The 12,569-nt window shown below is 43.9% G+C and overlaps 1 pseudogene across 1 annotated transcript; it reads right to left on the minus strand.

Annotated features, from left to right (window-relative positions):
* Nucleotides 1-5,259: 5,259 nt before the first annotated feature.
* Nucleotides 5,260-7,888, minus strand: LOC138838953 (eukaryotic translation initiation factor 5 pseudogene; annotated as a pseudogene). Its single transcript, XR_011375803.1, has one exon. The product of XR_011375803.1 is annotated as a eukaryotic translation initiation factor 5 pseudogene (transcript).
* Nucleotides 7,889-12,569: the final 4,681 nt, after the last annotated feature.

Consider the following 12,569-nt stretch of genomic DNA (forward strand, 5'->3'; position numbering starts at 1 on the left):
AACCGTGATCCTCAGATAGCCTCCTGAGTAGCTAGGATTATAGATGTGAGGCACCAACCTCTGACAGAAGTAGTCTTTAATCATGGTCTTACCTGGAACTTAAGGGCCAAAGTTATGTAGAGGCCTCGCTTGACCAAAGTAATGCCATCTTGACCTAGAGCTCACTTCACTCCTCCCCTCTTCCCAGAGGTTGCTGCATAAGGGGAAAATACTCTGCTAAACCCCAGTCTGACTGGGCAAAGGCCGTGTCCTGTTTGGCGCAGAAATACCCTGATGCTGTCTGTATCTGTATCCTGTTTTTGTACAGTACGCCTATATCCTATTTTTTGTTCTGTAAATCTTAAAAAAAAAAAATAACTGCTGCATTTATTCTTGGAAACTTGCTTGCCTTGCAAGACAACACTTGATTGGGGTTTTTTTGCTTTAAAAGCCTGCCTTCTAGCAGGAGGGGCTTGCAGTCATAGCTCCGGAGTTTGTGCTGCATCCCTAGCTTGTCAGTTGAGCTCCTCTATAATAAAGCTGAATTTTGATCTTTGAGCTTTAGGTGGTGGGCTCTTTTCTCCAGACCCCATAACAGTTACATCTGACAAACTTGTAAGGATTATCTCTCCTTCTCTGAGCCTGCTAGAAACTTACAGGAGACCTATAACGTCAAACTGAAAAAATACCTTGGCATAAACAAATGCTTAAATAAAACTTTGGTAGTCTCAATTTTCTTTTTTACTTTGAAACAAACATTTATGACAATTTTACTTTCAAATTTCTATCTAGGAATCGATGCCTGATTTTTTTTTTTTTGCCGGTCATGGGGCCTGAACTCTGGGTCTGGGCACTGTCCCTCAGCTCTTCAGCTCAAGGCTAGCGCTCTACCACTGGAGCCACAGCGCCACTTCCGGCTTTTTCTGTTTATGTGGTGCTGAGGAATCAACCCCAGGGCCTCATGCTTGCAAGGCATGCACTCTACCACTGAGCTACATTCCCAGCCCCTGATTTTTTTTTTTTTTTTAAGAAATACTTTTGCTAACCTCTTGAGCACTCCACACTTTAACTTTCACTTCCATTTGAATAAACCCTTTGAAACCTTGGGGCATTAACTTTTGGAAGCCAGTTTTCAAACAGCCACTTTGGGGGCTAGAAATGTGGCTTACTGGTAGAGTGCTTGCCTAGCATGCATGAAGCCCTGGGTTTGATTCCTCAATACCACATACACAGAAATAGCTGGAAGTGGTGCTGCGGCTGAAGCCATAGAGCACTAGCCTTGAGTGAAAGAAGCTCAGGGACAGTACCCAGGCCATGAGTTCAAGCCCCAGGACCAGAAAACAAAAGCAAGTAAGCAAGCAAACAAACAAACTGCAAGGCTAGTCATTAAAAGGAAAAATTCCAAAGATAAAGGCTTTAAGTAAACGAGTAAGTCAAACACCAGGTTGCTAGAATTCAGTAAGCAGTGGTAAAACAATCAGTATCTGCCATGGGGACTCTCCAGGCAGGCGCAATGCAGAAGGCACAGTGACCTGAATAAGTGGAATCAAGCCTGACCTCCGCAGCATCTGAGAAATGGGCGAGAGGGGAACCAAGCATAACCATGCAATTCTCCCTTCAGTACCCCCAGCTTGCTGGCTCTGGCTTATTGCTAAAAGGCCACCTGCATGTGGTTTGCGCTCTTAAACACCCAGCAGGTCTGCATTTGGACGCTGCATTCCTAAGCTCTGCGGGCTTGGGCAATAAAGACTCCTAGTCTAATTGACCAAGTGTTGGGATGTCTTGTTGGGAAACCGGGATACTACATTTTTGGAGGCCCTAGCGAGATCACCTAGCCTTGGGTCTTGAACCTGGGAGGTCTGCTGGGGACTGGACCTGCCTGTCTCAGAGGGCGGCACTGAGATGATATTCCTCGGTCCCAAGATGGCCGTTGCGCCCCTTTTGCTGCGGGTCAACGTTCCCAGTCTATCTGGAGTCCTCCGGAGGCAAGTCTGGGCCAGCTTGGGGATGTACGGTGGAAAGCTGGATGCAGCGGAACATCCCTAGCCACGGCCAGTTGCTCTGCCTCTTGGGGGTAGTTTATCTACCAATTTGGTTGGGTGGCCACCTGTCTGGATTTGTTTGGTTCATTGTTTTTGTTTTTTTTGCCGGTCATGGGACCTGAACTCTGGGCCTGGGTGCTGTCCCTCAGCATTTCAGCTCAAGGCTAGCGCTCTGCCACTTGAGCCACAGTGCCACTTCCAGCTTTTTCTGCTTATGTGGTGCTGAGGAATTGAACCCAGGGCCTCATGCATGCAAGGCAAGCACTCTACCATTGAGCTACCTTCCCAGCCCCTTGTTTATTGTGGTGATTGAATGTCAGAGGGCCCTTCTTTATTTTATTAATTTGGACTGATTAATTCTTCTCTGGAGTTATTCCTAGGCTTTCCTTCTTTTGGGCGTATGAGGGAGGTATTGACTCCTATTGTTGTTTTTGTTGACTCTTGTTTTTCTCTTCATAGTACTGTTTTTTCTTTTTGTGAGTGTTACCAGAATATTTATTTATTTATTTATTTATTTATTTATTTTTTTGGTCGGTCGTAGGGCTTGAACTCTGGGCCTGGGCACTGTCCCTCAGCTCTTCAGCTCAAGGTGAGGGCTCTACCACTTGAGCTACAGCGCCACTTCCGGTTTTCTGGTGGTTTATTGGAGATAGGAGTCTCACAGTCTCTCCTGCCCGGGCTGGCTTTGAACCTCGATCCTCAGATCTCAGCCTCCTGAGTAGCTAGGATTACAGGCGTGAGCCACCAGCGCCTGGCTTTACCAGAATATTTATAAAGGACCAGAGTGTAAGCTTATTTGGCCCAAACAGGAAATAACTTTTGTTTAGACTAATGTTGCGATCACCTGATTGTTTTCACAGAAATGGGCCTATCCTCCCATCCAATTTTGGATGTACTATATTCCACTTGTCTGTCTTATTTGTTTTGGTGTTTAAATGTTGTTCCCCCTAATCTTTTTCTTTCAGTTTTTTCTTTTTCAAATTCTTTATTGTGATTAAGTGATTACATAATTCCCCAAATTTCTCAGTATTGTGGGATAGTGATGCTTAGTTAAAGTCACAACCACATTCTAACTCTCATAGGGCAAATTGTCTATCGTGGTCTATAACACTTATGACTTCTATGAGCTTTGACAATACAGTTATTTCTTCCACATCGGGTGGTATGTACATTTCTTTCCTTTTGCCTAGCATCAGCTGTTCCCTCTTTTCCACTCATTCCGTCCCTCCCATTGCTGCCATTGAGTTGCTTAGTTCATTTTGATCAATGTCCAGTGCAGCTGATGGGTCCCGCTGTTGTATGTTTTTCCCTGATTCCCTCTAGTTCTGTGACCTCCTGGTTTCCCTCCAGTATACACATATATACCATCTATGTGATCAGCAGCATGGGGTAATTTAGTAGTGATTCGACCAGGAACCTAAGCAATGCTATTTTACTTAAGACCCCCATCTTAGTTCTGCAACTTAACCCTTGACCCACTTCAGCCCCAATGCCAGGAAATATGACAGGAAGCCTTGCACAAACAATTCTCGGAACCACAGATGGTGTGTGCTTAAGGCAGGATGTCGAGATATCTGAAATTCCAGAACTGCCTCTCCTGGGGTCTGGTGACCGTTATCTAAACCAGACACCCTGCAGTTCAGCACCTATCCTCTTGAGACTCCCTTGTGGTGCAAGCCAACCAGTGTAAAGTACGTCAGCCCCTTGATCTAACCAACAACCTGTTTCTGGTCCTTTCCCGCTTTGTAGTGTGCCAATCATACTATAGAGTTGTTTTATGATTTTCCCACGGTGTGTAATGATTTGTTACAAGATGCTTTGATGTATGCAAAGCCCCTGCCTTCCCTAAAAAGTGTATAAAAAGCGCTATAACCCTGGGCTCGGGCCTCTCAGGGTCATCGGTTGTTGCTGTGTTCTTGGGGAGACCAAGCTCAAGCTTGCAATAAAGACTCCTTTGCTTTTACATTGGTGACAGTCTCTGGTGGTCTTTTGGGTAAGGATCTCCGAATTCGGCATCTTATGTTTTGGATTTAACATCTACTTATCAGTGAGACCATGTATCGTTTGTTTCTTTGCTCTTGGCTTACCTCACTCAACATGATTTCTTCTAGCTCCACCCATTTCCCTGCGAATGCCATTATATTGTCCTCTCTAATGGCTGCATAATATTCCATTGTGTGTATAGATACCACAATTTTTAATTTTAAATGTTTCTGGATTCTGTTAGCTAGAATTTTGTTAAGGATCTTTGCATCTGTGTTTATCAAGGAGATTAGTCTGTAGTTCTCTTTTTTGGTTGGGTCTTTGCCTGGTTTGGGGTTGAGTGTGATACTGGCTTCATAGAATGAGTTTGGGATAGCTCCCTCTTTTTCTACTTCTCTGAAGAGCTTGAGGAGTATTGGTATTAGTTCCTCTTTAAAAGTCTTATAGAATTCCATTGTGAATCTGTCTGGTCCTGGGCTTTTCCTTGTTGGAAGACTTCTGATTGCTTCCTGTATCTAGTTGTAAGATATTGGCTTATTTAATTAATTTATTTCTTCTTTGCTCAGTTTGGGCAATTTCTTTGAAAATGCATCCATTTCTGCTAGGTTTTCTTTCTTTAGGTAGTATAACTTTTTTTTTTTTTCAATTATCAAGCTAACAAGGTTTTATTTTTATCAAATGTTTGTATAATTTCAATGTGAAAATTTTTTACATACATTTGCTATTAAAAGTCTCAATCTATGAGATGGGAGACAAAGGAGTAAAGTAAAAGGTATAAGCCAGTGCTTCACACAAAATTAACCACATGGACCCTTCAAAAGTCTTAGAATGCACTTTTTGAGGGAAATTTAACCTTTAAGATGGGATAGTTAGAACCCTTATCAAATGAGTTAACATCAGCTAACAGGGTAAGGAATTCATCTGGTTATGTCCGAGAGCCTGCCAGGACCTGCTGTCCTAGTACCACCTGCCATCCAGACTTTTCAGGTGCCCAGCCATATTCAATGTGAAGTAAAAAATATCCCAAGTCACACACCAAAATATATGCTTTGACTTGGAAGTATGATTTTAACTTTTGTTAAGTCGTTTTTCCCCCCAGAGAGGGGGTGGGGGAAATCAAGCTTGAAACAACAGTAACACTTATTTTGGCAAGATAGCAACAAAAACCTAAAAAGCACAGCTATATGTCCAATGTAAAAGGCATTAAAAATAAACCATAATATCAGGGGGAAAAAAGAACACAACACAATATACAGTATGTCTAAACATTTTGAAATTATAATTTAGGGGTAAAAGCTGGAAAAAAAATTGCTAAAGATTAAGTGCACCTTCTTTCCTGTTTCTCCCAAATAAAATCAGTTTACTATTTAATTACACCTCAAAGTTAAGTTTTCTCTCAGTACAAAGCAACCACTACATACACATAAAATACTTATTTACCTAATAATTTCCCTGGCTTATCCAACGTGCAACGCACATGACTCCAAATACAACAATTTGGGGCAAGGATACATGAACTGAAAAATCACAAGTTCAAATCTTTAAAACTTGTTCTTAAAAGGACACGCAGGTCATTTTTACTTCAGTAAGATGTTGCACTGTCCATCTGATTATCAGATTACCTTAGTATAAAAGATTTAGGATGCCAATTCAAAGGAACTAAAGATAAAACTTAAAGTTCTCTATTTCTTAATGGCTGAATAAGATCATAACAAGCAAGTTTGTGTTTATATTCTGCTGAAGACTTTGATACAGTCTCAGCACATAACAATTACCAGGCTCCAAGGACCTATCAGGTTAAATGATAGCATAACATTTTTAAAAGGAGCCAGTTACTTCAGGATAAGCCATTAAGAGCCCAAAATCTGATGAACAAAATCAAATCTTTATTTATAACTGTATAAATGTGATCCAAATGTGTCCACCACTAGTTTTCCAAAAGAAACATGTTATAAATAAGCAAACTACATCTGCTCACTGGTGTGTATGGACTCCCTAGATGTCTCATTGGGCTTAATCACAGACCACTCACAGTAATAGATTTTTAGTATAAAGTGTAGCATGATGTTAAGCCATTTAGCTTTTGCACATACATGTTGCACTTCTGGCTGATAATGGAGGAAATTTTGCAGCATTACACTGTTAAGCTAAGTGGCATCCATCCTTTAAATGGCATCAATATCAATGTCATCATCCTTGTTGTCAGACTTCACAGTTTCAACTTTTGGTACACTGGCAGTCTTCGAATACACCACCTCAATGTTTTCATCTTCATCTTCTTCTTCACCACCAGAATATTCTTCCTCTGCCTCCTTCAACCATTTTATAAATGGTTCTGCTTTGACACGAATCTCTTTGGCAAGTTCTTTTGAGACATATTTCTTAGAGGCCTTTTCTGACCAGCTGATGATGACCTCCTCTTCTAAAAGATCTGCATCATACATCTCCTTCAAGATATGTGGAATCTTGGAGATGAGCTGAGCTTGATGCATTGCTACCACACACTCCAAACCATGAAGAAGGTATCGCTGTGCCTTTTTGTTGTTGTGACAAAGTCTTAGGAAATGGCGCCTGTATTTCTTAATTTGTTCTCTAATCTTCTCATTAAAAAGAACTTCAGTCAAAACAAGAGGACCCATGGCTTTCACATCTAGTCTTTCTGCTTCGGCGACTATTTCTTTGTCAGATGAGTCAATGATGCCCTCTTCTTTCTTTTTCTTAACAAAATCGAACAAGATATTGACACCCTCTTCTATGGTTCTTTCTAAATCATCACTGAGTGTCAGAACTTTTGCATGGTCACTGATTTCATCCATTCTGCGCCTTTGAGCTTCCTCAGTTGTATCTTCTCCCCAATCATCATCTTCCTCTTCTTCCACAGCATGTGGAGGAGGACTGATTTCATTTGGTGGTGGAGGTGGTGGTGTCTCACTGCTGGATACAGAGCCATTTTCCTTGTCCTTGCCCTTTCTATTTTTCTTTTCTTTTTCTTTCTTTCCTGTACCACTGTCACTATTCTCAGGTGGGTTTTTGAGAATGAATGTGCAGAGTTTATGATGTGTGTCAAGCATGCCTCGATAGCCACAGGCTTTACAAGAATTACCTATTGTTTGCTTCTTTGGATTGACATGCAGATCTGTTTCAGGATTCTCACACTCTGGACAGAGAACAAATTTTTTAATGAATCCATCCAACATGTCTTGCAGCTTATTCGCCTCATGAGATCCATTGACAATGTAACGGTCATTCTTAACATCAAACTGGGTCTGTGCTCCCAGCTCACAACCAAAATATTTGGTGGGATACGTTGGAGGCCGATTAAGCGCCTTTGCAACGTCAACCATGTTGACTATAACTGTCTTGATTCCATTTCCTTTGCCCTCAACCTTGGCAATCAGACGGGGCATCTTGTAGCGATAGAACTGGTCTGACACACTGCGGTTGACGTTGACAGACATTTTGGCTTATTAGTGGCTTTATCAATAAGATGAAGAGATCTTTGATTGCAACTTTTTGGTATCTTCTGTCTGGAGAAGAAGGGATGACATAAACGACTGCAAGAGTTCTCGGTCTCTGACATGAAAAAATTTTCGCCGCTGAGGCTGTGAGCTTCTTGCTTGTATGCTATGTTTCCCCAATACAGGTACCAATGGCTGCGCAACAGCTCGTTTTCGTCAAATAAAGACATAAACCCAACGCGGCTCGCCCGGGACTGGGAGGAAGAGGCGCTGGAATCCGGGTCCGGAGCGGCGGGGCGGGCGGCGAGCGGAGGAGCGGCCGGGCAGGTGCCGCCGCCGAGCAGCGGGAGGGGCTGTCCCAGCGACGTCCGCGTCCACACCGGCAGCGCCGAGCCTGGCGACCTGGCGGGGACACGGCCGTGAGCCGCGGGCGGCCGGGCGGCGCCTGCCCCCGCCTGCGGCCCGCGGGGAGGAGGGGCGGGGAGCGCTGGGCAGGGGCGCGGGCCGCCGCCCCCCGCGGACTCAGGTAGTATAACTTTTGAAATTAACTCTTTATAATTGTTTGGATGTCTTGGGTATTTGTTGTGATTTTTTTCCTGTGGCATCCCTAATCTTGTTGATTTGTGATTTCTCTCTTCTTTTCTTAATTAATCTTGCCAAAGGTCCATCAATTTGATTAATTTTTTTCAAAGAACCAGCTTTTTGTGTTATTAATTTTTTTTATAATTTTCCTATTCTCTATCTCATTAATTTCCACTCTGATTATTTGGCTTTGTCTAGTAATGTTAGGTTCCATTTTTTAATTTTTTTCTAGCAGTTTTAATTGCAACATGAGATTACTTACTTGGTCTGTCTCTATTTTCTTGGTTTGGGCACTGTGGGAGATAAATTTGCCCCTCAGGACAGCTTTTGCTGTGTCCCACAAGTTTCTTTGTGATGTATATTCATTTTCATTGAATTGTAGGAACTTTTTAATTTCTTCTTTAATTTCTTCTGTTACACAGGTGTTGCTTAGAAGTGTGCTGTTCAATTTCCATGTATCTGAGTAATTTCTGCGGTATGTTTTGTTATTGATAACTAGCTTGATTCCACTGTGGTGGGAAAGGATACAGGGGATTATGGAAATCCCCTTGTATTTGCTTAACTTCCTTTCATGAACTATGATATGGTCTATTTTGGAGAAAGTTCCATGAGCTGCTGAGAAGAAGGCATACTGTGTCATTTTTAGGGTGAAATACTCAGTAGATGTCAGTTAGTTCTGCCTGAAATATGGCCTCACTTTGGTAGCTTCTTTGCCAATCCTCTGGTTGGTAGACCTGTCCTTTGGTGAGAGTAGGGTGTTAAAGTCTCCTAGTATTATCGTATTGGGATCTATTTTATTCTGTAAGTTTGAGAGTATTTGCTTAACATATTTGGGTGCGCCAATGTTTGGGGAGTATAAGTTGATAATGGTAATATCCTCCTCTTGGATTGTTCCCTGTATTAATATGTAGTGTCCTTCCTTATCTTTTTGTATTGATTTTAATGAAAAGTTTATTTTGTCAGATATCAGGATAGCTACACCTGCTTTCTTACTAGCGGCATTTGCTTGGTAGATCCTTTCCAACCCTTCACTCTGAGTATGTTTTATGTTTGGCTGAGAGGTGGGTCTCCTGAAGGCAACAGATGGATGGGTCTTGTTTTCTGATCCAATCTGCAGTTCTTTTTCTTTTGATTGGTGAATTAAGTCCATTAATATTTAAGGTTATTATAGAGACATGCATTGTGGTTCCTGTCATTCCTTGTTTTCCTAAGTTTTTCTTCTTTCCTTTCCTCCTGTACTTACTATGTTAGACTTCTATTTATACCTGTCTGGTGTGGGTCCCTGTTCCTGGTTGCTTTCTTCAGGTTGTGTTCCCCCTCTTAGTATTCTTTGTAATGCTGGCTTATTGTTTATGAATTCATTTAGTTTTTCTTTACTATTAATAATTTTAGTTTCTCTATCTAATGTGAATGCTAGCTTTGCTGATATATCAGTCTGGGCTGGCAGTTCTTGGTTCTCAGGGCTCAGATTGTACTTTCCCAGGCTTTCCTTCATTCAGTGTCTGTGTGGAGAGATCTGCAGTGATTCTAATTTTTTCCCCATTGTAGTATAGCCCCTTCTTCATTTTTGCTACATGCAAGATTGTTTCCTTATTATTCAGATCTATCATTTTTACTATAATGTGCCTAGAAGTGTTTCTCCTGGGATCCTGCTTGTTAGGTGTTCTATATGCTTCTCTTATGTAGGTAAGATGTTCTCTTTTAAGATGGGGGAAATTTTCATTGATAATCTTGTTGACTAGGTGTTACATTCCTCACCTTCGTGCACTCCAATTATACAAAAGTTAAATTTCTTGGCACTGTCTGCTTGCTCTTGGATTTCCCTTTGGCATAATTTAAGTGATTTTTCCATATCTGTGACTTTTTGGTCCAATTGGTGCATTCTGCCTTCTGTATCTGACACTCTAAATTCCATTTTGTTCACTCTGTTAACTATGGCTTCCAATGTGGTTTGCATGGAGAAAATGGACTCATTTATGGATTCAATGTTGGTTCTCAAAGTACTAATCTCACCTCTTAGTGAGGTGTGTACTGCCTCTATTTTTGCTGCACCTCCTGTTTGAAATCCTGCATCTCTTTTGATAGTTCATCCTTGTGTTCCTTAAATTTCAGGTCTATTTCTTGCTTTAATTCTTGAGTCATTGCCTCCAGCATCTTTCAGATGTAGCTTTTGTCTTCCATTCCTGCTTTGCTTCCACTGGGGCTCTCCCTTTGTTGGCTGCTGGATTTTGGGGGTAGCTTTCTGTCCTGGGTGTTGATAAACCTTGTGATTTTCTCTGTAATTTTTACATGGGAATTATTGGAGACTAATCTGAAATTGTTTTTTGGTCAATAGGTGTCTGTCTTTGTTTGGTTGCTGTTTCTAGGTTGGCGGAGAGAGTCTGTACCTGGTCTCAGTTCTGTTGGGGGCCAACCTCCAGCTGCTGGTCTGACCCACGTAGGACTCTCAACAGTCTGCTGTAAATCACTGGCAGTTCCCACCTTTAGAAGGACTGAGAGACCTAGACTGCTTCTGTTTACCCCTACTGGTGCTCTTAGTGAGATCAGGTGTGCTGGATGTACTCCTCCAGTTGCTGGAGTCTGCTATGGGCTCCTGATTTTTTTTGCGGGGGGGGGGGGGGTTGGTTGTGGGCCTGAACTCTGGGCCTGGGCACTGTCCCTCAGCTCTTCAGCTTAAGGCTAGTGCCCTACCATTTGAGCCACAGCGCCACTTCTGGCCCTTTCTGCTTATGTGGTGCTGAGAATTCAGATCCAGGGCTTCATGCACACAAGGCAAGCACTCTACTGCTGAGCCAACTTACCAGGCTGAGTTCCTGACTATTATCAGGTGCTGTGGCCTGAGTTGCCCAATTCCCGGCCTGGGATATACAGGTCAGGTTCTTGCAGGGTTTGGGCTTCTGGTTCTCTTGCCCTGGACACGCAGGTATTTTGCTGTCATAGGCACAATTCCCAGGTGGTGCAGTTCTCTGTTTTCCCCCCTCTGCTGAGGCGTATGCTCAGCTTCTGTCTTCAATCAGGAGGAGTTGGTTGTGTTACTCAGGCACCGAATCTCCAGGCCTGGTCCTGGCTCCAGGTCCCCTGCCTGGGGCACACCAGTTGCACCTGTGCTGCTGTGTATCCTGCCTGGGTAATGCAGCCTGGAGTACACAGTTCGGGTTTCTTCCACTGTTGGCTGTTGTGACCCACGGGCACTGCTCCTGGCTTGGGTGTTTAAGCTCCCTTCCAGGGGTGCTTTTGATCTAGCCTGGCTGGCTGGATGTGCTCCACAAGCTGGTGGAACACTCACATGGTTCCCAATTTTAGTGGGTCCTGTAGTCCAGGAGTTAGGATAAGGGTCTGGGTCAAGATCTGGGAGTTCCCACCAGCTCTGGTCTCCCTTGAGGAGGGATAAGCTGTCCCCAGTGGAGTACTCACCCTGGAGCTAGTTGTTGTTTCTGTGTGATGTAGGTCACTGGTTGCTGTGCAATCAGAGTTGAGTTGAGATGTTTGTGGGCTGGGCCAGGTGGTGGTGGCTCTGCGTGTTTCTCCTCTGCCTCTGCCTTTGTTGATGCTGTTGATGCTTTATTGGTGCTGTGGGATGGGCCTCTGGCCTCCAGCTGAGGGGTGGGGAAGGGGTCTCTGGGCAGGTTCTGAACATTGGGGTTTGTCTCTGTTTACGCTGTCCAGATGAGCACCCGTACCTTGAAGGTCTTTTGCTGTGGCGTTCTGTGGGCAACCTGTGTAGTTCTGGAGTTCCCACCATGGGGCCAAGTGGCTTTGGCGGGATGAAGCCCCTCTGCTTGGAGAGTGATGGGTGGGGGTGGGATCTTTGTGCAGGCTCCCAGCTCGGAGGTTTCTCTGTTCATCACGATCAGCAGGTCCGACACTGGTGGCTCAGGCGGCTTCTGCATGGGTGATCTGCAGGCAGCCCCCTGTGTCTCTGGGACTCTGGCAGCCCCTCCGGGCCGGGCTGGCCTTAGCTTGGTGCACTTCTGCGCGGCCAGTAAAGGTTGGGGGAGGGGTCTTCACACTTCTCTGTTCTGAAATTCTTCCTTTCCTTCTTTTTTTTTCTGTTTTTCTCTGGGTGTGCATCATTTTGTTGTTGTCGGCAGTCTCTTGGGAAAATTAAGCATTGGAACTCGAACTCTCTTTTTGGTTGGAGAGAGCTGTTTCCCTACTGTCCCGTCGCCTTCTTGGCCCCCCCCCTTTCCTTCAGTTTAAAATGGATCAGACATCTGGGTTCCTTGAGCCCACTGGTGGGTGTCCTTAGCTAGTTGGCTACTGGGGGATGGAAATCTCCGCAGGGGAGGCGCCCCCAAAGACGTTCCAGGGCCCCATGGTCTTTCCACCACTCTAACAGCAGCTCATGGGACATGCCATCAGAGAAAAGTATTTGGGGGTAACTTAGACATTTTCCAAAAGTAAGTCTCTGTTTCTCTGTCCTGTGTTCTGTTCTGTTTCCTGAGGTAGGGAAGTTCTGGGTGGGAGTGGAAGTCACTCAGCAGACTCTGGATCCGCTTACTGAATGGGAGTGGCTGGGAGTTCT

This window comes from Dipodomys merriami, unplaced genomic scaffold (genome assembly GCF_024711535.1).
Source record: "Dipodomys merriami isolate MVZ:Mamm:240054 unplaced genomic scaffold, mDipMer1.0.p SCAF_10, whole genome shotgun sequence".
Taxonomy (NCBI): Eukaryota; Metazoa; Chordata; class Mammalia; order Rodentia; family Heteromyidae; genus Dipodomys; species Dipodomys merriami.